This window comes from Anolis sagrei, chromosome 2, assembly GCF_037176765.1.
Source record: "Anolis sagrei isolate rAnoSag1 chromosome 2, rAnoSag1.mat, whole genome shotgun sequence".
In the NCBI taxonomy this organism is placed as follows: domain Eukaryota; kingdom Metazoa; phylum Chordata; class Lepidosauria; order Squamata; family Dactyloidae; genus Anolis; species Anolis sagrei.
Genome location: NC_090022.1, coordinates 96,662,847 through 96,690,049, shown reverse-complemented (window position 1 = coordinate 96,690,049; position 27,203 = coordinate 96,662,847). Strand labels below are relative to the sequence as shown.

The 27,203-nt window shown below is 39.7% G+C and overlaps 1 protein-coding gene and 1 long non-coding RNA gene across 2 annotated transcripts in view; one reads left to right on the top strand and one right to left on the bottom strand.

Annotated features, from left to right (window-relative positions):
- The window catches only part of KCTD16 (potassium channel tetramerization domain containing 16), a 265,686-nt gene that overhangs the window by 48,707 nt on the left and 189,776 nt on the right, over nucleotides 1-27,203 (bottom strand). The gene's annotated exons all lie outside the window — the stretch shown is intronic.
- The window catches only part of LOC137096051 (uncharacterized), a 30,324-nt gene continuing 15,864 nt past the window's right edge, over nucleotides 12,744-27,203 (top strand). Inside the window, exons 1-2 of the long non-coding RNA XR_010909184.1 lie at nucleotides 12,744-12,911; nucleotides 24,693-24,738. This is a non-coding gene — a long non-coding RNA (uncharacterized lncRNA). The remainder of the gene's footprint in view (nucleotides 12,912-24,692; nucleotides 24,739-27,203) is intronic.

Below are 27,203 nucleotides of genomic sequence, written 5' to 3'. Positions count from 1 at the left end.
CTTCAGTGTGGGTCAGCCAGCAATTCTTTTGTAAGGGATACCGTTCTCCTGCAAAAGGAAACATAACTATTCTTGGCAGCATTGGAGGAGACAGGTGTGTCCTTGATTATCAACAGCCCTGTGATGTATGTTGCAGTTATTAAATGAGATGACCCATAACTTGTACATCTGGACTGTGCGACAGTAAACTTTCAGTAAAGAGTTCCCAAATACAACAGATCAGGTAGCCAAATGTTTTATTAAAAATGATGGAGAAAGATTCATACATGTTTTTTAGAAGATGTGACAAGATAAAACCTTTCCAAAGGTTTTTTTATAAGCTAGAAGTTGAATGAATTCTGAATGCTTTGATTTAACTCTGCAACATCACTGAAATGCATATGTGTGCATATGCATCTGTGAGAGTGAGAAGAAACCTAATTCAACAGATACTCAGTTCTCCATATCCATGGATTCTTCATGGAGTCCATCACCCACGACTTGAAAATAGCACACACACACATATATATCCAAAAAGCGAACATTGACTTTGCCATTTTATATAAGACAAATCAATTTGTTACATAATTGTATACAATGGAACTTGAGAATCCATGGATTTTGGTATCCACTGGGGATCCTGGAACCCAACACCAGCAGATACCAAGGGCCAACAGTGGTTTGAAGACCATGCCTTTCTACTTCCTACATTGATCAGAAACCAACTACTAGGAATAAGAATAACAACTTTCCTTTATATTGGTATCTTTCTCTCTCTCTCTTTTTTTTTTTTTACAAGATCTTAGTACCCACACAAGTGCTTTTACTATTGGATTTTGCCTTTATTGGCTTTAGTCATTTCTTTTCAATATCCGATCTGGCTTTTTACTGCCTATTCAAATAATTTTCTGCACACTTCCATGCCCACTTATCTCAGATTTTGGATCAACTGTTTCTTTCCAGTCAACTAGCATTCCTCTATGCAATTCTGCTTTCATTGCAAAAATGCATACATTAAAATAATTCTAAATCTGTTTCAAGTCCTTTGAACTACACTAGGACCAGAGCTTGGATCATCACTTTTTAAAAGCAATTAATTCATGCTACTTATTACAAATTTAGGAAAATAAACCATTGTTGTAAGTACGTTATATCACTTGTTGCCTCCTGTGTTCTCATTCAATAGAATGGGGGAAGCACGAGGAAAGCTAGGTGGCAACACTTCCTCCTTTGGGATGGGGAAGGGGGCACTGCAGGTGATGCGGGGCATGGGGTCAAACAAGGGGTCCCACACTGCCCACCAGATTTGCCCCACGAATGCCCTCGCTTTCCCCCAGCTTGAGGAGCCTAATGTGATGAAACCCTTAACTGCATGGATTACCAAATGGTGGGTAACCTTTATGCACATTCCTCCAGTATACATTCATCAACTTGTGGAAATCTTCTTTTTTGGGGTTCTGTAATGCACTTTCTTGTGACTTTGCAAGAAATATGGAAAGAACATTTGTCTCACTGATATAAAAAATGCTGACCTGCAGCTCTATTACCATGTTCTTCTGCATACTCAGTAACTTTCCTTTTCAATGCAGCTTCATAATGCAATCTGTTTGACATTTTGAGGTGCAAAGTATGGAATTGCAGTGAATGAAACACAGCTCCAATAACTCAGCTTTTCAAAGATACCAGGAATCCCTGGTCTGTTACAGTGGCTGGCTACACACTTGCATAGTGCTATTTTGTTTAAAAATGCAATATGGGGAGTAGGCCTCCCACCATAACTGTAACTGTCATGCCATCAGCAAAGTGTGGAAAGAAAAGCCCAAAATGCCATAGATTGTAAGGCACTCCTCAATTTTAGAGCCTTGATATTTTTGGGGGAAATAGCACTTTAGAATCAGTGAAATATGGTATTTCTTGATATTTGAATACCTTAGCACATATTCACTCATATCAGTGTGAATTTTTATATTTCCTTGTTTTATTTTACTATGACTCTTGAAATGTTACATTTTATTATATAAGCTCTTTTGATATGAGCTCCTTCAAGCATAGAAAAATGACTTATATAAATAAATAGTTGGTGTTGCTGATGGAAAGAGAGCTGCCTATTACCACATTCTCATCCTTATTACTATCCTGCCTCACATGAATGTTGTAAAGTTTACCCAAGGGTAATATTATGACAACAAAATAATATTAAGCAGTTAAAATATAAATTAATTTCAAGCTAGAAAACCTAGCTTTAGCTAGGATCACTACATTATGTATACAGTGATCATTCTGTTTATTTTTTTCACAGAGCTGTCATTTTAAACATATCTTTGTTGCATCCTTGAGTATTGACATGAATTATTTCTGTAGTTATCTAAAGTTATCGCAGCCTCAGTAATGTAATTTATACTGCTACATAGCTAGCATTGTTTGTCACCACATACTTGCTATTCAAGTCTGCACTGACTCCTGTGTAGTATTTCCTGCTGACAATATGTAGTAATAAATAACTCACATTGTGTTCCACAGAGGCTGATTTCTTTTTAACAAAGCTGAAACAAGGTGTTCTGTCCCGTCCCCCCCTTTCAGGAATGGATTCCAAATGAGGAAAAATGATTGTGTTAGATTTTCTTTGTAGCAACTCCCTACCAGGATCCCGAGTTTAGGTTCATGAAGGGCATCTTAAGCACCATCATCTTAATCACTGAAATGTTCATTTTCTATAGCATTCTTAGAGTTTTCTCTTAACTTCCATGCATTTCAATTAAATTATACATAGGTATAGTCAGCTCTCCCCATTCATTGGAATTAGGGGCTCAGGAACCTCAGCTTTCATGGAGGACCTAGAGATTCAAAGAGAGGTGTTCTCTCTAGAATTCTCTAAGTCATCCAGTCAACTTGTGTGCATTTCCTTTGGTACCTTCTGTACTTTGGGAGCTCGTAACACTAAGGGCCCTCCTAGTATGAAAACCCGCCCAATAAGACAGTAAGTGGGAGCTGATCTTGGCTCCTCCTCCCCTATTCAGCATCACAGTTGAATCTTTTGGTTTTCCTTTATTTTCCTGATTCTTTTTATTTAGTAGGACTGACTAGAAGTTGGGGAGGGGTGGGAGGGATGGTGGGAGGGGTGCGCACATGCGTTTGGCCGCTTGGAGACTGAGAGTAACCCTTCTTTTTCTCTTTCAATTCCTCTCATCTAGAAAATATTTCTAAAAGATAATAATAATTAATAATAATAGTAATCCAGCACACAAAAAGAAAAGCCTATCTCTAGAGTTGAAATAGAAACAGCTTTAAGGAAGCATTAAACTTCCTTAAGATTTCAACCTTGCAGGCAAATGAGGGAACTTTTAAGGTAGTCCAGGGAGGATACCTCAACTGAGCTCCAGGTCATCGCTCTTCCTTCCTTGAGCCTCCTTAAAATGCCTTAAAGCTGCTGGTGCTGGGAGAGATGAAAGTGAGGGTGCCTGCTTCTTCTCTAGAGTAGAACAGCTTTAAGAAGCAGTAAGCCCAGTCTCCTTCTCTACAAACAGAAGGGAAAGGATCCAGAAATTTAAGAGTGGTAACTCTGATGCTTTTTTTAAAAAAAAAATCCAGGTTTTAATGAAGGATATGGAAGGGGAGCCTGTGGGAAGTCCCCCCCCCCCCCCCCCAGCGCAATAATGGGCTGGATAGGGTGTTTTCCTAACCCCATTGCAGACACCCAGGCTCCTTTGAAGGAAAAGAAAGAAAGGGTCCCAGGAAAGCGCTTTCTCAACCCTGTTGCTGACACCCATGCTCCCTTGAAGGGAAGAAAGGAAGGGCTCCCAGGGGAAAGGGGAGCTTTGTAAGTTTCCCATTGCTGCCAATGGGCCGAACAGAGCCATTTTTGGGGGAATGCTGAAGAAAACGGCAATTAGGCAGTGCAACCATTCTTGGGAGATGCTGGAAAATGAATATGGGGGGCCTCTGGTAACAGGCAAGCAGAAATTGATAGCAATTCACTTGAAACGCACACATCTATCATCCAGCATGACTGGAGGAAGCATGACTGGAGGAAGTTTACATATAGCAATACTGGGGAGATTTAGAGATTCTTATAGACAGTATTTTTTAATCAAATCTGTGAATAATCAAATTTGCAAAAGTCAAAATCACAAATGTGGAAGGCCAACTATAAATATTGCAGTTACAAATGAAGTCCAAAGAGGAGAATGTTTTACAAGGTTGGTGTGAGAAAGAAAATTATTTGCTTACAGAGCATCTGACATGTGCCCTGAAGGCCCAAATAACCTAGCCCTATGCTGAGGAGGAAACTCCCACTAGCTCCTTGAAATGCAAATAGCAGCTTCAAAGGGTGAATTCTCAGTGGAAACCTGGCAGGAGGACAAAGACTCAAATGTTTCCTCCTCAGGTTTCCCTGTGGTTGATATTTGCATAACAAAACAACATGCAGAGTCATTGCATTCAATTAATATTTGGCCCAATGTGTGTATGGGATTGTATCCCAACGTTATCTTGGACTTGTACTAATGACTATCTTATCTTCTAAGTATTCTGTGGTTTTAAAGCTTGTGATGACACTAACAATTAACAGGGACAAGCCTGTAGAGACAAGCCTGGTTCTGGGAGGCTTAATAAGTTGCAGCATTACTTACAAAGAGACATAGCAGAAACTAGCTATCAAGACCATGAGAAAGCAATGGCTACACTCACTCTTACTGTATGGTTGAAGTCTCAACGTTTTCTCATGGCTGTCATTTGCCTAACAAAAATATGCTTATTAATTGTATTCACACACATCAACTGCATCTCATTTTGCCCAAAAGATCTTTGCCTACTCATGTGTTCACTGTGGAAATATGAATAGCGGCAAAAAAGAACAATCTGAGCAAAGACAGTAATGAAAACTATTATACAATCGCTGGAATGGGACAAATAAACAGGCCATCAGAAGGATTTCAAGACTAACAAGATAAACTTTACCCGGAATAACATCCTAGCCAAAGAAATAAATAATCACATGCAAAATTATATTCATATACAAAACAAGACAGATATTTTAAATATTTTATAAATAATAGCTGGCAACCTGTTAGTGATAAGTATTGCGCATAAGAATGTGTGCATAAGTATTGGCACACATTCCGCTGATTTTTGCTGAAGTGGGTTTGCTCATATAACAAGATTTTCCCTCAGAAACAGCATTCAACCTAAGGTGCTGATATGGATGCAATTTCACAATTAGAGGTCAAACAGATCTAGGTCAGTGATTCCCAACCAATGGATTGTGACCCTAAGGATTTTCTGTGAGTTCATTAGAAAGTGGTCCGCTATAAAAAAAAAAAAAAAAGCAAAACCAAAAATATCACATCATTGTGTCCTGCATAGAGATTTGATTACATAAATGTGTAATGATATTTTGTTCAACAGCTTAGCTTGGTTGTGAGGTCCAGGTTCATGTGCAGTTTGATGACTGGCTCTACAGAATGGAGGCACCTATTTACAATTTCATCATCACATTAAATATTTTGTAAATTAACATTATTTTGAATTATATTATCTCTATTTCCGATGTATTTTTATTTATCATATTTAAAAACCTGTTTTTAATGTATCAGGGTCACGGGTCACTTTGTCTCTATAAAATGGATTTGCAACTCAAAAAAGGTTGTGAACCACCTATCTGTGCGAATGGGTTGCAACAGAGAATGTTCCAATGTACTTGCACACCAATCCACAGTGGGAAGTTACTACAAGTAGCATCAGAAGTGAAATGGGGACATGACAGAACAAGATTTTGATCCATTGCATCTCCCTTACTATTCCAAAATGAGTTTGTGAAAATTCCCTTGCACAATAACCAAAATTAAGGAAGATTATATAAATAAAAGGTTTTAAAAGAGCTAGTCCAAATGGAAGCTATTGTTATCAGCAAGAGACCACAGTCAATGAGAACAGAAATGTTTATTAGGGAACATTGTAAGAACAGGAAAAGTATTTACAGAGTATGTGATGAAGAAAGGAACAATTGGTAGGAGAGACTGTGTGAGGAAATGAAATCAAGTCTGAGAGTTATCAATTGGTAGGGGAGGAAGAAAGTAGAAAAAAGTAACACACCAGGGAACCCTAAACACATGTCTTTACTGACCCCTATAGGTACATAGTTACTTGTACACATTTCTCTACTTATAACAGTAAAGAGCAGCTACAATAACAATGTTCCACTCATGTCGTCTGCCAACATGGTTGTATGTGAGGCAGTAGGTAGAGAAAAGAGCTGTACATGGTTCTGTCACTCTTCTAGGCTGTAACATACATGCCTGGGAATAAGTCTTTTTGAACACAATAGGACTTAGTTTAGTGTCGAAATCTATAAGATCTGTATGCTCTGCCACAAGCATGTTTCTTCTTTGTTTCTAAAGGTCCTCACATGAGCAGAGTCATTGCATTCAATTAATATTTGGCCCAATGTGTGTATGGGATTGTATCCCAACGTTATCTTGGACTTGTACTAATGACTATCTGCCACAAGCATGTTTCTTCTTTGTTTCCCAATGACTTTATGTTTGCTTGCAAAGTGCTCTCAGACTGAAGTAGCTGAAATAGCTTAGTGTGTCTTTTCTTCTGCACTCACCATCTCACAGATCTTAAGAGCTTTTTAGAGTGTAATATTATATGTCCTATTATATGGATAGTTCTTTAATATTTGCATCTTAAGAAGCCTTTTTAATCCTTAAGAAGCCTTTTTGTTCTCATAACTTTATTCCCTCCCCCTGTTCTTTCTATATTTTATTGCTATGGTAAGCAGTAAATAGGTGGTCAAATGCATGTTCAAGTCAAACAGACATAAATAAACTACTTGACCTGCCCCTTCAGATTAATAGGCAAGTCGAACTATAATGGCAGTAGTTTTTTGAAGCACTTGCTTGTTGAAATTCATTTATTAGAAAAATAAATAGGATTAACAGTTTCTTGCAAATAGGGAAAGTGCATTTTTGTAACTTCTCTTTAGCTTTTCTGAATGTCATGTAAGAATTCTGCCAGTTTACATCAATATTGCATCAATCTGTGCAGGAAAATATTCACAGAGCTTTGTAAACAAAATGGTTGATTGATCAGCTTTAATTTTAACAACACACCAAAGCTGATCTTCCAGATACCTCTGTAAAATCATGCTATGGGAGAGAGCACCTTCTCAGTGATTCTCAGTGATTGTGTCACATCTATAAAATGCTCCTCTGGGGAAGCATTACCTGTCACATATATTATATTACCTTATGTGCCAAATGAAGATCTCCTACCCCCATCTTGGGGAACTCTTTATAATGTGTTCAGATATTAGCATCCTTCAGTTTTGATGCTGGCATATTCTTCAATGTCAGTCGATTGATGAACCCACTCCAGGTTCTATTCTGAAGTTTTAAATTTATAGACCTCCTCCTCTCCATCTTAATTTCTCTCATCACCGTACCGCTCCTGCCAGTATCACTATAGTCAATGAGTGACCAACACAACAACAACAACAATAAGAATAACAACAACAACAACAACAACAACTGTATTTCTTATTTGCCTCTCCCCATAGCTTGAGACAGGTTACAGAATTAGAACACACATTTTAAAAAATATCACAAATACACATATTGAAAATGTATTAAAATGTATTTTTATAAAATACATATTAAAATACACAAAACAGAGATTAAAGGACACAAATTGAAAATCCATGCTTAAAAACTGGTTGAGTAGTGCCTGTTGAATACCACAACAATAAAAACTGAAGGTGGTGGTGGAGTATTGTGAGTGCCATCCGATGTCTCCAGGCTGTTACAAAATGGCCCTGTAAACAGTTGTGGGTGGCACCATCTTGGAAATGTCCTACTGTTTTCATTGGCCCAAGGTCACAATGTTCTTCAGATTCTTAGGGAGAATTCAGAGCAATCCATGGCTTAGGTTGACCTGGTTCAAGACCATCTCCATGTGTCATTTAGCCATCACCGGAGCTAATTCTCCTGCCTTTCAGGATATGTGTTCAGTGTAGATATGCCTCTTGTCAAGGAGGAACAGAAAAGATCTAGTCCTGCTTTATTCATGATATGTTCAGTGTACAGGTTAAACAAATAATGTGATAAAACGTAGCTTTGCATGACCCCTTGCTAACTGGAAACAGTTGTGTTTATCCTTATTATGTTCTGATCATAGCCTCTTGTCCTGAAGAGAGGTTACACATCAGGATAATCAAATGTTGCGGCACACAAATTTCTTTAAAAATGATGATTTCCACAATCAAAGACTTGCTATAGTCTATAAAAATTAGGCTGGACTACAACTCCTATTTTCCCCAGCCAGCACTCATCTTATTCAGAGTTTCCAGTCATGTTTCTTAAAAGGAACTAGTTACATAACGACAATATGTCTTACTCTTGTTGTATCCTCAAAGGTTATTTTTTGCTGTATTATTTATTTAAAAAATGTTGCTGCTATTGTTACCACTGTTTCATTGAAAAATGAAAGAGATGCTACCTGCCTCTGGAGGGGACTCAAGGCAGCCTTACAACAGGCAGCAATTTGATGCCATACACACATATGTGAAAAAATAAACAATTACAACTAAAACCAAACAATTAAAACATGTATGATTAAAACATCAATTAAAATCACGCCATCTAAATCATAATCAATGCTACCTGCCCCCTCATCTATAGTAATTATAATTCTGAGCAGCCTTCCCTCTCTAGACTCTTGTCTCCACTCGGTTGCATTGACAAAGTGTAGCAGCCTACAAGACAACCACATGCACCACACACAGACATTTTGAACAACCACACAGAAGGAGTTGATCAGTGGCTCGGTCCATCTTACTTCTTCTTCAGTTTCTCCTGCCTGAGCCAGCTTTTATAAATCACATGTGTCAATGCACGGCTCACTGGCCTAATCCAGCCAGCCACATAAATTATTTTGGTCCACGAGGTCCAGGTGCATGTAAACAAACTGCTAACCAATGCATGTGTGACCAAATACACATGCATATTAGGATATGCACTTGCCACACCCTCTAGTGACTGGATGCAGTCTAGCACACAGAGACTATGTTCTACACAGTGGCCTCTACTGGCTGGAATGATTAGCAGATTTGAGCAAATTGCATCTCTTTTATATGGGTTTGATGTCCTATCACCCTCTTCTATTTAGGTCAATAGGAATTGGAGTCACAAAATGTCCATAAAGATTTACTGTCCATCAGTTAGCTTGTGATGTTATTTTATGTAATGTGTTTAATAATGTTTAATGTTTTATCAGGGGAGGGTCAATTTTGATGTTTTATACTGTTTTTTATCTATGGCATTGAATTTTTGCCAACACTGTGAACAGCCTGAGTCCCCTTCAAGGTTGAGAAGGGCCATATACAAATATCACAGATAAATAGGTAAATAAATACTTCCAAGAATAAAGATTGGTTCTCAAGATGCTGGAATACAACTCATATATTAACCATCATTAGACATCATGCCCAGAGCTGAAGGGAGTTGTAATACAGTCACATCTGGAACACTGCTGTATGATCTGTTTAGTCAGGAGAATGGGGTTTGGATTTAGATACAAGGCTTATGTATATGAGGCCTGACTTTAAATGGTCTTTAACCTTTCCCCAACCTCAAAGCACACAGATTGCTAGAGTTGGAAGAGACCACAAGGGCCATCTAGTCCAACCCCATTCTGAAAGGCAGAAACACATAATCAAAGCACTCTCACTGCTGAACAACTCTTACTATAGAAGTTCTTCCTAATGTTTCGGTGGAGCCATTTGAATCCATGGCTCTATGAAATAGTCTCCAGAGCAACAGAAAACAAGCCTTGCCCCCTCCACAAGTGCTGTTGGGTTCAAGTTCCCATCATCCCCAGCCCTTGCTGCACCCTCGGCATTTCAAATGCAGCAGACACAGAGAACATAGCCTGTGCTTGGCGGAGCCTTAAAGCTTGTTTTAAAATTACAAAATTGCAACCATAAGGATGATGTGGCCCTAAGTGAAAATGAGGCTGACATCCCTGCTCTAAACTCAGTCAAATAGCTCATATCAACTGAAACCACCCAAGTGTGTTCCCTGTGCTGCTGTTTGGAGCAGCCAGTTCTCACTTACAACCCTCACTTCCCAATAAACACACACGAACTCTTACTCTCTGTTTCTCTCCCTTCAGCAAAGGCAATGTTCACATTTGCAGAACAAAGGAAAGCAGAAAAGGCAGGCTAACTTTTAAAAATCCTTCTTACGTGGATCTCTAAGCACAGCTCATATTTTCAAAGTATCTTCTCCTACATCTCATTCACACCTACTTGGTTGTTTGTCTGTCTGCTCCTTGCTAGCTGCATCACATCCTCTAAAGACGCAGTACTCTTGCGACCCTTCCTCCCCCCCCCCCCCCAATTGCTCATACTGAATCAGAACACACCCAGTAATGAGTAGCAGGCAAACAACCTTGCTATATTGCACTATAAAGTAGTGAATCCATACATTTCAATATTTCAAAAACAAAAATCAAGACACGTGAGACCAAGCAACATCATATTGTGGTCCCAATGGCCTAAGTTATTCATAACAGCATAAGGAAAGCTACAACAGTTTGTTTTTGCCTGAGCCTACTGGGAAGAACAAGATATCCCCTTCCCTGTTCTTCCACCCAACTGCCTTTGCACTTTGAATTAAGGTCACAGAAACTGAAGTAAGCTGAGGACAAAATTGAAGGAGAAAGAAAGTGGGATCTGAGATGTGAAGACGAAGGAGGAGGAGAAAGAAAATTGGGCATTTCGAAACTAAAATAATAAAGATGACAAACAATGAACAAGGACTGTTCCTGCCAAATTGGGACCATCAGAGGACATGTGAAAAGTGTATCACTGTTCTAACTCAACATTGCAAAAACTGAAAATATTACTTGAAAACCCTTCCCTAATTAAAGATAATAATAATAATAATAATCATCCTGATCCCAGTGGTGATCGGCACTAAAGACCTTATCCAGCATTTGAAAACAGTTGGTGCTGACAAAATTGCCATCTGTCAGCTGCAAAAGGCCAACCTACATGGATCTGCACACATTATTCACCAATACATCACATAGTCCTAGACACTTGGGAAGTGTCCAGGATGTGATCCAATATAAAAGCCAGCATAGTGATCTTGCTTGCTCTGTACTAATCTTGTTGTGTATCAAATGATAATAATAAACTTTATTTGTATCTGACTCCATCTCCCCAAGGGGACTTGGAGCCCTCACAACAATGTGATTATATAAATCATCTTGACAACAACATGTATAAATATATCCAATTCAAATTACATCAACAGTTAATAACAAGGAAAACAATATAAAAATAAAGCAGCATTTTAAAATTACATAAAATATCATTCATTAAAAATCCCATCCACTGCTCAAGTGAAAAGGAACAATAAGAGCCAATCTTAGATTTATATCATATCTCCAAACGTTGGATTACATTACATTTTCAAATGCCTGTTTGAATAGTCAGGTTTTCAGTTCCTTCCATAAATGGAAGGAACGGAACCTTACATTTTCCTTCCAGTGTGGGGACCTGTCTAATCTCCCTGGGGAGGGTGTTCCAGATCTGGGGCCCACTACCGAGAAGGCCTTCTCCCTCGTCCCCACCAACCCACTTGTGATGGAGGTGAGCCCATGAGGAGGTCCTCCCCAGCAGATCTTAGGGTCCAAACTAGTTCATAGGGGGTGATGCGGTCGCATAAATAGACTGGACCCAAAGATTGTGTGAGTTTGTAGCCCAATTTGTCTCAGCAGCAGCAAGCTGGGAAAACTACTGCAAAATATAGTGCCAAGGCAGTGTCCTGTTCCTTCATTGTCATAATTTAGCATGAAGGAAGCTCTTTTAAACAGGGGATCCCTGAAGAGAAACAAAACTACTATTTCTGTAAGTTGTTCCCATGTTCTTTGTTTTCAAAATGCAGTTATTGTGAAGCTGAAGCTGAGCACAATGGCACACTTGCTGGCACTAATTATTGCCACTTCCTCCTCATACAGGAAAAAAGTGCTTAGTCTTCCAAGATTTATCTCTCTTGCAGGCACACACTGTACATTGTGCACAGGGAGTTGTACTGAAGAGATAAACGTGGCCTGCCCTTGCCTTGGTAGAGACAGGACCTTTATGAAAGTCATTCTGTGGGAGCAAGTGTTGTCTAAGGAAACAAAATCCAAACCAAATGTCATATTCAGACAGCAGAAGAAAATGCTCCTAAAGGAGCATGAACAAGTAAAATGCTTTGCAGGAAAATGAGGTAGAGGCAATTTTGCTGACATGAATTATATAGGCATATTTTGCCTTGTCATGACCCAGATATGGAAATTTCCCCAAGAAACTAGCGTCAGTGTTTCTAGTTTTAAAGAAAGAAATATGATGAGTGTAACACAAACACTATGGTTATGATATCCAGAAACATAACAACTCAGGGTCTTTTAGCGTCTGAGCCAAAAAAATATCTAAAAGTCACCACCCCCAAGGACAAATATATTATATACTTATTTAATTTTTACCAACTTCAGGCACTGCACCTGATGTGTTGTTCCTTGCCCATTTTCATTCTCATAACAACTCTATGAACTAGCACATAAGGAAAAAGCAAAAGAGCTGCTAGTGCTGTGGTTGGACTACAACTGAGGAAAATGCAGGTTCATATCTCCACACGGTTATGAAGATCACTAAGTGACTTTAGCCCATCATTCACTCTCTCAATCTAATATCATGTTGGTTGTGACATAGAACCTTATCGCATGGAGTATTTTCCCCATCGTGGGACACGTCATCTCTGTTTCAAGAATGAAGAGGCACAGAGACCATTACATGATGTTTACCTACTTCCGGCTGTCATCCATTGTCCTTCCTCTTTGAAATGGTGATGAAGCATGCTGAAAGCAGGAAGCTCAGAACATGGGTGAGTAATCATGATCTGAATCCCTGGCATGTGCTAGAACTGTTGCTAATGTCAAAAACACATGTGATGGGATCGGACAGATTCACCTGTGTTGAATCATTTCAGTGACATGGAGAAATGGGAGTTCCTTACCACTTTACTTCCACTGCATTTTCTACTTAATAGGAATCTAGGCTTGAAATTGTGCCTTTCCTAACTTTTTAACATAACACTGGTCTAATGGAGGGAAGCCTAGAAGGAGGGGCTCATGACAAAGTGGTTTATAATTATGCTGTTATAATGGAGAGAAGCCTTGGAAGAGGAGACCATGGCAAAGAGGTTTAAAATTACACTCGTCTAATGAAGGAAAGCACAGCCTTGCAAGACGGAATTGTTGACAAGGGGTTTAAAATATCAATTCATTTATCTCGTCAAAACGCTGATGTCTTACACATAAACTGGCGACAAAAATATCTGCTCAAACTGAGTGGCCTTAATCTTTATTCACAGTCCTTCTACATACAACATAATCAAACTTACACATCAGACACCATTGTCCAAAGAGTAAGAATCATGGCAATTCTTGACATTTATATTGCTTCTTATCAGGTCACTAATTCATGTCCAGCCTGCGATAGTGACATGCTGGTTTACTCTGTGCATACTCATCACACTCCAACTGTTTAACTGGTTCATGCCTGGAACTGCATGGCTAGCAGCATGAGTGTGCAACTAACTTGCACATTCATCTGTCTAACTTGCACATTCATCTATCTAATAGACCAGTGTATCTAATTACACTGGTCTAATGAAGGAAAGCACAGCCTTGCAAGAGGGAACAGCTGCAAAGGGGTTTAAAATTATACTGGTGTAATGAAAGAATGGAATCATATAATAATAGATTTGGAAGAGACCACATGGGCCATCTTGTCCAACTCCCAGACATGGAGGGAAAGCACAATCAAAGTATCCCTGACAGATGGCCATTCGGCCTCTGTTTAAAATTTTCCATGGAAGGAGCTTCCACCCCATTCTGAGGCAGAGAGTTCCACTGTTGAACAGCTCATAAAGTCAGGATGTTCTTCCTAATGTTCAGGTGGAATCTCCTTTCCTGTAATTTGAACCCATTGCTCCAAGTCCTAGTTTCCAGGGCAGCAGAAAACAAACCTGCTCCCTCTTCCTTATGACACCCTTTCACTTATTTATACATGGCTATCATGTCTCCTCTCAACCTTCACTTCTGCAGGCTAAAGATGCTCAGCTCTTTGAGACACTCCTCATAAGGCACGGTCTCCAGACCTTTGATCATTTTAGTTGCCCTCCTCTGTACACCTTTCAGCTTGTCAAATTCTCTTTTGAACTGTGGTTCTCAGAATTGGACACAGCATTCCAGGTGAAGTCTAACCAAAGCAGAATAGAGGGGTGCCAGGATTTCCCTTGATCTAGACACTATACTTCTTTTGATGCAGCTCAAAATACTATTAGCTTTTTTAGCTGCTGCATCACACTGTTGACTCACATTCAACTTTTTGTCCACATAGACTCCAAGGTCTTTTCACATAGACTGTTGTCAAGCCAGACATCACCTATTCTGAATATTTGCATCTCATTTTTTTCTATCTAAGTGTAGTATCTTACCTTTCTCCTTCTTGAAATTCATTTTGTTAGTTATGGCCCAGCAGTCTAATTTGTTAAGGTAATTTTGAATTCTGATCCTGTCCTCTGGAATATTAGCTATCCCTAATATCATCTGCAAACTTGATAAGCACACCCGCTAAACCTTCATCCAAGTCATTGATAAAGATGTTGCACAGTACTGGGTCTAGGACCGGATCCCATTTCTTTTCAGGATGAAGAGGAACCATTGGTGAGCACCCTTTGGGTTCAGTCACTTAACCAATTGCCTAGCCCAGATTTGATTAGTTTGCTTGCAAGAAGGTGATGGGGAACTCTGTAGAAGATTCTACATCCACAGCATTCCCTGCATCTACCAAGCTTGTAACTCTATCGAAAAAAAGAGACAAGATTAGTCAGGTATGACTTGTTTTTTGAGAAATTAGTGATCAGAGGAAGGCTTGGGAAAGACTTATCATAGCAAAGGGGTTTAAAATTCCCCCGCTCCCCCCTCAAATGGGATGAGATCCTTATCTTGACTTTCAATATTGAAGTTTTCCCTGATTTTAAAATAAGTAATATAGAGAGGGCAGAGAAAAGAATTCTCTGTGTGATGGTTCAAACACAGGCAACAATGGGGAAAAACAGAAGAGAGAAACACATGACGGGAAGACAGAACTTGAAATGCAATGATTGGGGATTGAAAGGTATGCTTCCCTTCACTAGACAGATGGTACCCCATGCTTCTCAGGGTCGTTGTGATGAGGTTCATAGAGAGAAAGGGACATTGCTTTTTGCTCATTAGAAAAAAGGAGGGGTATAATGTAGCTAGTGAATAAATGGTGTACAATGTATTGTCGAAGGCTTTCATGGCCGGAATCACTGGGTTGTTGTAGGTCTTTTTTCGGGCTATATGGCCATGTTCTAGAGGTATTTTCTCCTGATGTTTTGCCTGCATCTATGGCAAGCATCCTCAGAGGTAGTGAGGTCTATTGGAACTAGGAAAGCCTCCCTGAGTCCCCCCTAGCCGCCCTGAGTCCCCTCTAGGGGGTTGAGAAGGGCAGGGTAGAAGTGCCCAAAATAAATTATTATAATTCTTATTCTTATTCTTATTCTTATTCTTATTCTTATTCTTATTCTTATTATTATTATTATATATCTGTGGAATGACCAGGGTGGGACAAGGAGATCAGAAAACTCCTGGATCCTACTATATACAGAAAACTTAAACAAGACCCAACTTCCAAAATAACCAGGAAAACCAACACTCCTCAATCAATTTCGCCATACGACAACATATGTCTGTATCTCTATTTACCATGGTCCCGGTAGCAGACACCATTGCACTCATCAACCAGAGGTTCCCAGAAGACATCACAGCTCCGTTTCACCATTGCCTCACCACCAGCTACTTTCAGTGGGACAATGAATTCTACGAACAGAAAGATGGAGTAGCTATGGGGAGCAATCTCAGCCCGGTCATAGCTGATTTCTACATGGAACACTTTGAAAAACAAGCCCTGGAAACAGCAACAAAAAAGCCCACTATATGGTTCAGATATGTGGATGACACTTTCACCATTTGGAGCCATGGAGAAGAAGAACTAAACAGGTTCCTGGACCATCGTAACAGGCATCCACCCAAATATCCAATTCACCATGGAAAAGAAAATGAAGGAAGATTGCCTTTTCTAGATTTCCTAGTCATCCGTAAACCAGATCAACAATTGGGTCACACCGTTTACAGAAAACCCACACACACAGATAGATATCTACATAAAAACTCCAACCATCACCCAGGTCAAAAAAGAAGCACCATTAAAGCCTTGGCAGACCATGCAAAAAGAATCTGCGAACCCCACCTCCTCCAAGATGAACTGAACCCCCTCAACTGGGCTCTACAGGCCAATGGATACTCCACCTCAGACATCAGAAGAGCTGCAAGACCGAGAACAAGCCACGAGAGTCAAGACAAAGACCCACCCAGAGGAAAAGTGTTCTTGCTATACATCAAGGGAACCACTGACCCCATAGGGAAGCTGATGAGGAAACGCAACATACAAACTATATACAGGCCCACCAAGAAAATCTAACAAATGATATGTTCAGCAAAGGACAAGAGGGATCCTCTCACTTCTGCAGGAGTCTACCATGCAGCTGTGGACAAGTCTACATAGGGACCACCAAACGCAGCATTGCCCAAACACAGATCAAGGAACATGAAAGGCACTGCAGACTACTTCAACCAGAGAAGTCAGCCATAGCAGAGCACCTGATGAACCAACCTGGGCACAGCATATTATTTGAGAACACAGAAATGCTGGACCACTCTAACAACCACCATGTCAGACCACACAGAGAAGCCATTGAAATCCACAAGCATGTGGACAATTTCAACAGAAAGGAGGAAACCATGAAAATGAACAAAATCTGGCTAACAGTATTAAAAAAACTCTAAAATTACAACAGCAAAACAACAGAGGGGAAGCAATCAGGCACATCTAATCACCTCTCAACAAAAGATTGCCCCAGGCACTGCCAGGCCATCAAATGCTAACCAAGGTGGTCAGTTGAAACATCCACACCTAGCTCCAACAGACAAGAGTTCTTTGCCCCGCCCTGCTCATTCCACAGATATAGAAACCCACTTTCCTAGTTCCAATAGACCTCACTACCTCTGAGGATGCTTGCTATAGATGCAGGCGAAACGTCAGGAGAAAATGCCTCTAGAACATGGCCATATAGCCCAAAAAAAACCTACAAGGACCCAATGGTGTACAATGTTTATTTATTTGCTTGTTTGTTTATTATATTTGTTTCTTATCTGCCAGGACCCTCAAAATGGTTTACAATCAAATTGCAATAAAACACTTCTTGAAAATAGATGAGGGAAAGGTTAAAACCAAATGTCATATAAAATAGTGCAGTTTTAGTTGCACAAGGAGGGAACCAATCAAACTTCCCTTAAGAAGAACTTCAAAATCAAGCTGCTGATTTAGAGAAAGCCGTGCACTGTGATCTCCCCAACCCAGTCTTTCAGGCTGGGAGGACATGCAAGAAGTCTTCTTCTGAAGACTGAGCAAGTTACTGTGGGGAAAGGTGGCATTTTCAATATTCTACCCTCAAGACAATAAGAAATAATAGATTATTTAATAATCTAGCTAATAATAAACTGAAAACAAAATTACTGTGCTATGTACCAAAGCAGATTTTTTTAGCAGGAGTACAGTACAGTTTTTATTGCCTTCTTACCCATTAACAGAGGTAACAGTTCTGCTTTGTTTGGCTTTTAATAACCTATCTTTGATTTGAAGCAAAATGATTCCTTTGGTGATTTTCAGTAAAATTGTCGCAGGGGGAGGGAAGTGTTTCATTTCCCATTCCTTGCAAGGGGATTCCAATAAAAAATGGATGACTCAGTAGAAAAGAGTAATATGTTGTTGCTAGTAATAGCTTTAAATGAACATATAGTTTGATCCTGAATAAATGGCAATCTACAGTCCTTAAATGGTACCGTAACATTTGATACTACCGTTGGCAGTATCACATTGTCTAATGGCAGAGCTGGCTTTGCTAGATCCTCAGACCGATTTCAGTGCTACAGCTTTCCTCAGTGACCTCCAAGAACTGCAGGTTCATGGAAGCACATCTAATATGCTTAATGTAGCAAAAAGCTTTTACAAAAACTGGCCCTGCTTCCCCATGCATATGGTGTTACAACATCATTACTGGGAGGTGCCTGCTGATGCTGTTCATTTCCCCCAGAGAGAATCACCATGGGCTACTGCGGCTTTAATTGCTCAGACAAAGTGGATAAAGGTTTTACAGGAGAAACTACATTAGATTTAATAATTCTCTTTAACTTCCTGTATTTTCTGATGAAAATGAATATATATTTCTTCTCATCAATGTGAATGGAGGTTTTATCAGATATATGACCTTCAACAGTCTTGCAAATTAAGCTAAAGCTTCACAACAAAACATACTAAATTCAAAGAATGGAAAAGAAAAACAAATGCGATCACAATCAATGTCTTTTGCAACTTGAAGGAACACTTCTTATTATTGATGAGTTAGGGACCCAAGAAGGTAGAGTACACACTTCTTGTTGGTGTGTACTCTACCTTCTTGGGTCCCTAACTCATCAATAATAATTTGTTCCACCAATAATATAGAATCATAGAGTTGGAAGAGATCTTGTGGGCCATCCAGTCCAACCCCCTGCCAAGAATCAGGAAAATTGCTTTCAAAGCACCCTGACAGATGGCCATCCAGCCTCTGCTTAAAAGCCTCCAAAGAAGGAGCCTCCACCACACTCTGGGGCAGAGAGTTACACTGCTGAACAACTTCAAAGTCCGGATGTTCTTCCTAATGTTCAGGTGGAATCTCCTTTCCTGTAGTTTGAAGCCATTGTTCCGCGTCCTAGTCTCCAGGGCAGCAGAAAACAAGCTTGCTCCCTCCTCATTATGACTTCCTCTCACATATTTATACATGGCCATCATGTCTTCTCTCAGCCATCTCTTCTGAAGGATAAATATACTGAAAGCATATGATTTTTCACATGTTGTTGTTGTTTATTCGTTCAGTTGCTTCTGACTCTTTGCGACCTCATGGACCAGCCCATGACAGAGCTCCCTGTCGGCCATCACCACCCCCAGCTCCTTCAGAGTTAAGACAGTCACTTCAAGGATGCCATCCATCCATCTTGCCCTTGGTCGGCCCCTCTTTCTTTTTCCTTCCATTTTCCCCAGCATCATTGTCTTCTCTAAGCTTTTCAAATACTTAATCTTTGCCTCTAATATCCTTCCCTCCAATGAGCAGTCAGGCTTTATTTCCTGAAGTATGGACTGGTTACATGCATATAACTTTTTGGGGGGGGGGGGGGGGGAAGGCCATTAACATAAAACATCACCGGTTGTTACACTATCCGAAGTGAACAGGATAAATGGCTTTAAATGAGGAGGATCTTACCTCAATTCCTTGGGGAAGATTCCTCCAATATATTTTGCTAATAAGGTTACCCAGGTTTACGTCACCTGGGAGCCGGGTGCTTCGCCCTTGGAGCCGAGGGGTAGGCCGGGAAGGGACACCACCTCGGCCTTTTTCACTACATGTTCATGCTAGTCTGACTATGATTTTAAGCTTTAGATTTAATTAGGTAACAGCTAATAAAGTTGCCCAATTTTAAACCCATAACTGTTGTGTGGTGTCTTCATTTGGGGGGTTGGCAGGCAAAAGCATAATCTCTACCAAAATTATTGGTATAAAGGACTGTGGATGTAGCCCACTTATCCAAAGTAGATAAAGAATTACTCCCAGTACATTTCTCATGTACCATCTATATTCTCAGTTGTTACTGGTATGAAAACTCAATTTGTCATAGCATCTTGTCACTCTGTAGTACCTTTGTCCTCTCTTCAGAGTTCTCTGCCCATAAATAGGGAATCACTTCACTATCTTGAAAAAAATGGGTTAGAAAGAATTTTGCATCTCCATGCTAAGTGACAGTTTAATGTTTGTATATGTAGAAGATAAATGCAACTGGCAAGTGTTCTTGCTCATTAAATTCTCATTGAAGATGCACCCTGCATGGCTCAGTTGCATTCTCATGGAATTTTTGTCTTCAATAAGTTCCAGAGCAAATTAGTCTGCCAGAACAATCAGATAATACATCTTTGCCCAAATGCATCAATAAAATACCCAACACACAAATACCACCTAAGTATTTGACAAACACTGTGCATTTCTTTTTAAAAAATGTAATATCACTCAGTGTATTTATTTTGAAGCTGATCACAAGCCACTGTTGCAATGAAAAATTGAACACACAGTTCTTGTGGGTTTTTTCGGGCTATATGGCCATGTTCTAGAGGCATTTCTCCTGACGTTTTGCCTGCATCTATGGCAAGCATCCTCAGAGGTGAGGATCACCTCTGAGGATGCTTGCCATAGATGCAGGCGAAACGTCAGGAGAAATGCCTCTAGAACATGGCCATATAGCCCGAAAAAACCCACAAGAACTGAATGATTCCAGCCATGAAAGCCTTCAACAATACAAAAATTGAACATCTACAAAAAGTTTAAATAATCTCTCAGGAGCGTCATTCACACTAAACAATTACAGCATTATGATTTCACTGTAATGTCCATGGCAACATCATATAGAATCCTGACATTTGCACTTTGGATTCTCAGTCAAAGAGCTCCTCTGGTGTTTCTGATCAAATTACAAACCCCAGGATTCCATAGGATACAACTATAGCAATTAAAATAGAATCATAATGCTTTAATTGCATAGTAATTGCACCCAGAAACTGGTGTTTTGTGAAAGGGTGAGTGAAATCTTCATCTCAGTTTTTAAAATCGGAAAACAATAAAAGCTTCACATTCGACAAGGAGAGAAAGTGAAATCAACCGTGTTGTTCCTCCCTGTGACATGTGCAGCCAATTTCCTGGTGATACTTAGTTTTGTCTCCAAATCTTGACAGCCAGTATCCACCAGAGAAAGAGAATGCTTCTGTGCCCGTTCTTCTGGTTGCAGGAGTCATTGTCACTCAACTCAAGCAAATGATTTACTTATTCCAGCAATTCACAGATCGACCCTTGGCAGTCTTATATTGTTCTTGTGGGTCATTAGTATTTTCTGTCTGCTTTGGAGAGATCAACTGGGGGAACAAAATGATTCATGCATATAGCCACCTGCCATTCATCTTACACGCTCTTGCCCAAACTACATCAAGGGTGAAATGTCTCCCTTCAGCCACAGACTCTTTGATGTTCTCAGAAAGAGGAGCCTGTGCTAGTGGCAGATATTTTACATAATGCTAGCAGTTCAGGCAACATTTGGAAAGATACTGGAGGGAATTCAGGGACGTTTTGCCTGATATCATCGAGATCAACGGGTGACTGAGAACAGATACTCTGTAAGTCGACAGGCATCCATCAGGCAAGAATTTGGTTTTAAGAACAGACACTATGAAAATAACAGATAGTAACAGAAAGGAGAATGTCTGATTGGAAAATTAGTTTTCCTCCTCATACATCTGCACAGTGTAGCAGCTGTCAGTCACTGTCTCTAGAGAGAGGTTTATCTGAGTTCCTATCCATGTGCAAAGTCATGTTCTCCTAAGTTTTCCCCCCCAAAAAGCATAAAATGGATCAGTCTGTTATGGAGCTTTAAACAAATGTGAGGATGAGAAGCAAGCTGCTGCAAATTGGCATAGGGGAGGCAGAATAGTAATATGTAATGAAATGCTACATTTTCCGTTAAAGACATGTGTTAATTCTACCATGCTCAAAGCTCTTTGTCTTCTTAGAAGAACAACATGGAAATGGCTGCAAATCAGATAGGACCATGAATGCCATCTGTTATCACATTTTCTAAGAGCACAACTGACCATTCACATCTTGGTTTGTTACCATGGAGATAATATAATGTTGCCACTATTTGACAAAAGTGGAACTGAGACCAAAAAAGAATGGCTGTTTTAAATCAGTGGTTATCAAACTTTGGTCACACACCTTGGCCCATACTCAAGGATTCTGGGAGTTTGACAAGAACTGGCACTTGTCTAATTGGGCAAAAAATCTGGACACCCCACATGGACCATTGGCTGTCCCCATGACTCCCAGTGGCTTCTGGTGAGTTTCTTGAGATTTTTCTTTTGCTTTTGCTTTAAACTGACTTACCCACTGTGAGCAAAGTCAGAAACTCCAGCATGTCCTGGGACTTTGGAACCATCTAGACAGTGGAATCAGGTCTGATCAGCTCAATCCACTATCCAGCCTGGACACCTATACCATTTTTCTTTCCCTGTGCTCCTCTGCACAGGGAAAAAGGATTAGTTATACCTATGTCAGTGACAGTACTACTACTTTCCCCATCTCCATGTGGAGAGAAAAAGCAGGGTATAAATAAACATAACAATAACAATAATACTTCTTGTTAGCTGCACATGCATCCCTTTCTAACATCAGCAGAGAGACCCCCAACAGACAGGAGTTCAGACATAGCTACCTGCCTGGTTTAGGAGTGACAGAGGGAATGGCATGGAGGAGATGAGTCACGGGCCAACCCAGAAGGGTGGATGGACTGCTGGGTTGCCTTGACAATGGCCTTGGATTCGGCATGAATCCGGTGTTGCTCCGGGACAGATGTACACCAGGCTAAACTGCCCAGTAATGAACCCCTATAAGTGAGTGAAACTGAACATAGTCTAATTATGTTCAAATGGGAAGCTTCTGCATAAACTCCTTATTTCCAGAAGTCTTTGAATTTTCCACACAGACTACTTGAGCAAGTATATTGTGCAAGATGGCATTTAAGGCATAAAAACTTAATCTTCAATCACATAATCTTCTGAATACCTATTCAAACAAAATCCTATTGTGATCAATGGGTCTTTCTCTCAACTGAATATGTGTTGGATTGCAATGTTTACCTATTCATTAAATTGCTCCATCTAGATGTTATCACCTCCTATTTAGAAATGATACACACACATAATATATATTACATATAAGCAGATTTTGGCAGACTATTCTTTGAATGACTCCTGAAGAGGGAAAGACCATTCCACTGTTAAAGAAGGCAGGATTGTTTGGTACCAGTGATGTCTATCAGTTTGTGACAGTATGACTCATAGTTGAGGGTGATGAGCATTATTGTCGAAAATATCCTAAAACAAAATGTGGAGAAGGCTGAATCTACCACTACAACTCCTTTTTATACTTATGGTTGCTTGTCATTAGTTGTATTAGCATAACAGGTATCTTGAGGATTTTTCCTCTCCAGCTTTCTGGAGACCTCTTCTCTATCATATAATATATGTAGTAACGATACCTTGAGTTGAGAGTTTAATTCATCCTGTGATTGAGCTCTTATTGCTCTTATATCAAAGTGAATTTTCCATTGAAATGCTGTTAATCTGTTCCATCCCTCCACCCCTCACCCTTTGCCACTGTTTGGTTATGTGTTTTTAAATTAAAAAATAAACTTTATAAATAACAAATAATGTATACAACACAATAAAAAACAAATATCAACTTTAAAATAGTAGAAGCACAAAGTTGTGGCAAGGAACCATATCTGAGGCAACAAAATGTGTGTTGGCCTGTGTAACAGCAAGGCAAAACCTATACATTCACATGGAACAATAGAAAAAGGAAAGATCAACCTTAAAATGGTAGAAGTACAAAGTTGTGGGACAATAGTGAAAGCACAAAGAACAAATTGAAGAGGCAGAAGCATCATTTTCTTCATACTGTCTTCATTCTAGTCTCCCACCTTCTCTTGCTCTCTCTCTCTCTCTCTCTCTCCCACTCCCTCTCCCTCTCTCTCCATTAAGCCAAACATATCAGAAATAAAGACCACAAAAATCAACTAACCCAAAGTTCTTCAAAGTGGACAACAGCAAAGCAGATAGAAATTTCACAAAGCAGGCAAGAGCATGAGGCACAGTGGCTGCTATTTTGAAGCCCTAAAGCCTTATACTCTTGCACTAGAATTCCCTCTGGCATTAATGCCCCCCTGGCACTATTTTTTTAACTCAAAACACTGCTTGTATGACAAAGTGAAACCCAGGATTAGTGATAACTTTCATCTCAAAATGCTATTAAGATGGGATGCTCTTAAGTCAAGGTTCCACTGTATATGTAAAATATATGTACATCAGTGGTGCTATATAAACAATAATAACAACAGTAAAGATAATATGCAAAAACAATTGAAAGGATAAAATCAAATACTAACCATCCCCCAAGAAAAAGGGTGGCGACAAAGGGAAGAGAGTGCACTGCCTTATCTAAATAAGCATGCATAGGATTAAGCTGCACATTTAAGCATGAGTGCCTCCATTTGTATATTGTCTTTGTTTGATAGATTTCCCATTGTCTCTTCTCCCTTCCTTTTCCTCTGTTGTCCTCAGGGCAACAAGAGGCATGAGTATACAGGTGTCAATAAAAAGATCATAAGGAAAGGTACTAAGAATGTAAAAGGGATAGATTGAGTACATTTTCACTGAGAATTATTTGAGATTGTCTCTGCCTAATAAAAGACAAGACAATGTGACAAGAAAAATATGTGAACTGTCAGATATGAAAAGTCAAACACCTCATAACTGTGACCTTTTCCTCCTTCTGCACTGTGACTGGCTATCGTTTTAATTTTCTCATCTCTGATGCCTACAGGAGAGAAGATGCAACCATCTAGTCCAATTACAAAGATACCAAAAAGGTCGGAATGGCATATAGATTACTGTTATCTTTCGCTAAACTGGTATGGCATAAATGTTTTCCACATTTACCAAGCATGTCATTAAACAGAAATTATTGGGAGTAGCTGCATAGTGAGCATGATTATGCCTAGACTTCAGTATGTTGGCTATGGGTGCAGTTATTAATAGCCTTCATTTATGCATTTAAGACCTAGATCCAATCTCAATTTTCATAGAATCAAATTCAGAACTTCTCTACCACAAATATCATTTGAGAGTATTCTGATACTCTCATCATTAGAGACAAACAACATCTTGTTCTAACACTGAATATTAGCAAGTAGAATGACATAACTTTGGGCCAAATTCTGCATAATGTAGCAGAGGGACGTGCCAAATTGTGGGTTTTTTGTGAATTCAACCTATATGAGAAAGGAGGAGGGTGGTCTTCAACAGAAACTAACCAGATATAGGGTGGCATAAAACTCATAGATCTTTGACTCAAGATCCTAGACTTATCTAGATTCAAAGCCTGAGTTTTGTCAGCTGAATGTGGCCACAAAGAGGTGATAAAACCAGGCACAGTTTCTAACAGATGAGATCACCTTAGAAACCAGTATTTGGAACATTATGGATTGCCTCATAATTGCATTCAGTTTCACAAAATTAAGAGGCAATTACATCGGTGCAATCAGCAAGTGGACATTATATGTAGGGGTTTATGACAGATACAAGAGCAATTGAACAGGTAAGATCATAACAAGTTATTGTATCATTTTCCATCTTAATCCCCTTCATTTTCTTGTTTCAGAATAGCTTTATTCTAATGCCCATGTTATAGATGAGGAAGAGGTACATTTAACTGTCTATGTCCTACTAGCACCTTATGGGGAAATGTCCATTGTTCAATGGAAATCATAACTGTCTTCTGTGCAAACTAAAGCAGTCATGAGACTGCTTCACAACCTTCTCTGACTTGCACACTTATAGTGCTGAGAAATATTGAAGACATCACTGAATGGAGAGTAATATGTTAAAGCACTGAATTATCACAGGACTAGAAATTCCACATTCATCTGGCTTAATATCCTGCTGATTGTTAAAAACATCCTTCTGGAAAAGTCTGGGACAAAAATCAACTGTCTTCTGCGCTCCAGATGACTTGGTCCACAATCCCATTAATGTCTGTCAATGACCGGACTGACATATCTAGTGGTTTGAAATATCTGGATGGCACCAATTTACCCACTACTAGCTTATAGCTTACGCTTGATAAATCCATGTAATGCAAAAATTATAATGGCCAATGGCTGCCTTTTAATGATACCATAGAGTCTATCTAAACTGTGGGATTTTATGCTGTTTGGACTCCTTGTTCCATAACTTATTTAGATGCCATTACACCCTTCCCAATATTTCAATGATGAAAATGGGGACACATGTGGCAAAACAAGATCAGAGTACAAGATGGCAAAACAAATGAATGCAGAAGAAAATTGAAGCTAGGAGAGGTTGCAGCAGTTTGCTTTCACCTGACTCTACAGTGATTTTTTTTCAAGTCAGGAGTCACTTAAGAAACTGCAAATCGCTTCTGGTGTGAGAGATTTGGCTGTCTGCAAGGAAGTTGTCCAGGGGGATGCCTGGGTGTTTTGATGTTTTACTATCCTTGTGGGAGACTTCTCTCATGTCCCCCCATGGGGAGCTGGAGCTGACAGAGGGAACTCATTCATGCTCTCACTGGATTTGAACCTTTGACCTGTCTGTCTTCAGTCCTGCTGGCACAAGGGTTTAACCCATTGTGCCACCGAGGGCTCACTACAGTGGATGAATAGAAGAGAAAAGAAAAGAGGAGACATGATAGCCATGTTTAAATATGTTAACAGATGCCATTGCTTTGTTGGGGAGGGGCCAGGCTTGTTTTCTACTTCTCTGGAGACTAGGACACAGTGAAATAGATTCAAATTCCACTTCACATTAGAGGAAACTGTAACAGTAAAAGCTGTTCGGCAGTGGAATATCCTGCCTCGGACTGTGGAGGGGTCTCCTTTTCTGGAAGTTTTTAAGCATAGGCTGGCTGGCCATCTTTTGAGAATGCTTTGATTATATTTTGCTGAATTACAGGGGGATGGAATAGATGACCCTTGTGATCTCTTCCAGCGCTATTATCCTATGAATCGCAAGACTCTTGTCTTCTTTCCTTTCCACATTCCTGAGTCAACTGAGGGCAAATTACTTTTGCACTCTGTGCTCAATGTTCAGCAATTAAAGTATGGCATAGACAAAATGTAATATTTTCATGGCAGGTACAAAATTAGCAAAATGAAGAATTAATTGGGGCTGCATGGCAGGGGGCTGGGCTAGATGGCCCATGTGGCCTCTTCCAACTCTATGATTTTATGATTCTACTAAATCTGGAGAATTCCTACCTAACACCAGTTCTATTTCAGACATCTAGTGGTGAGAACCAACATGTAGATGACCTGAA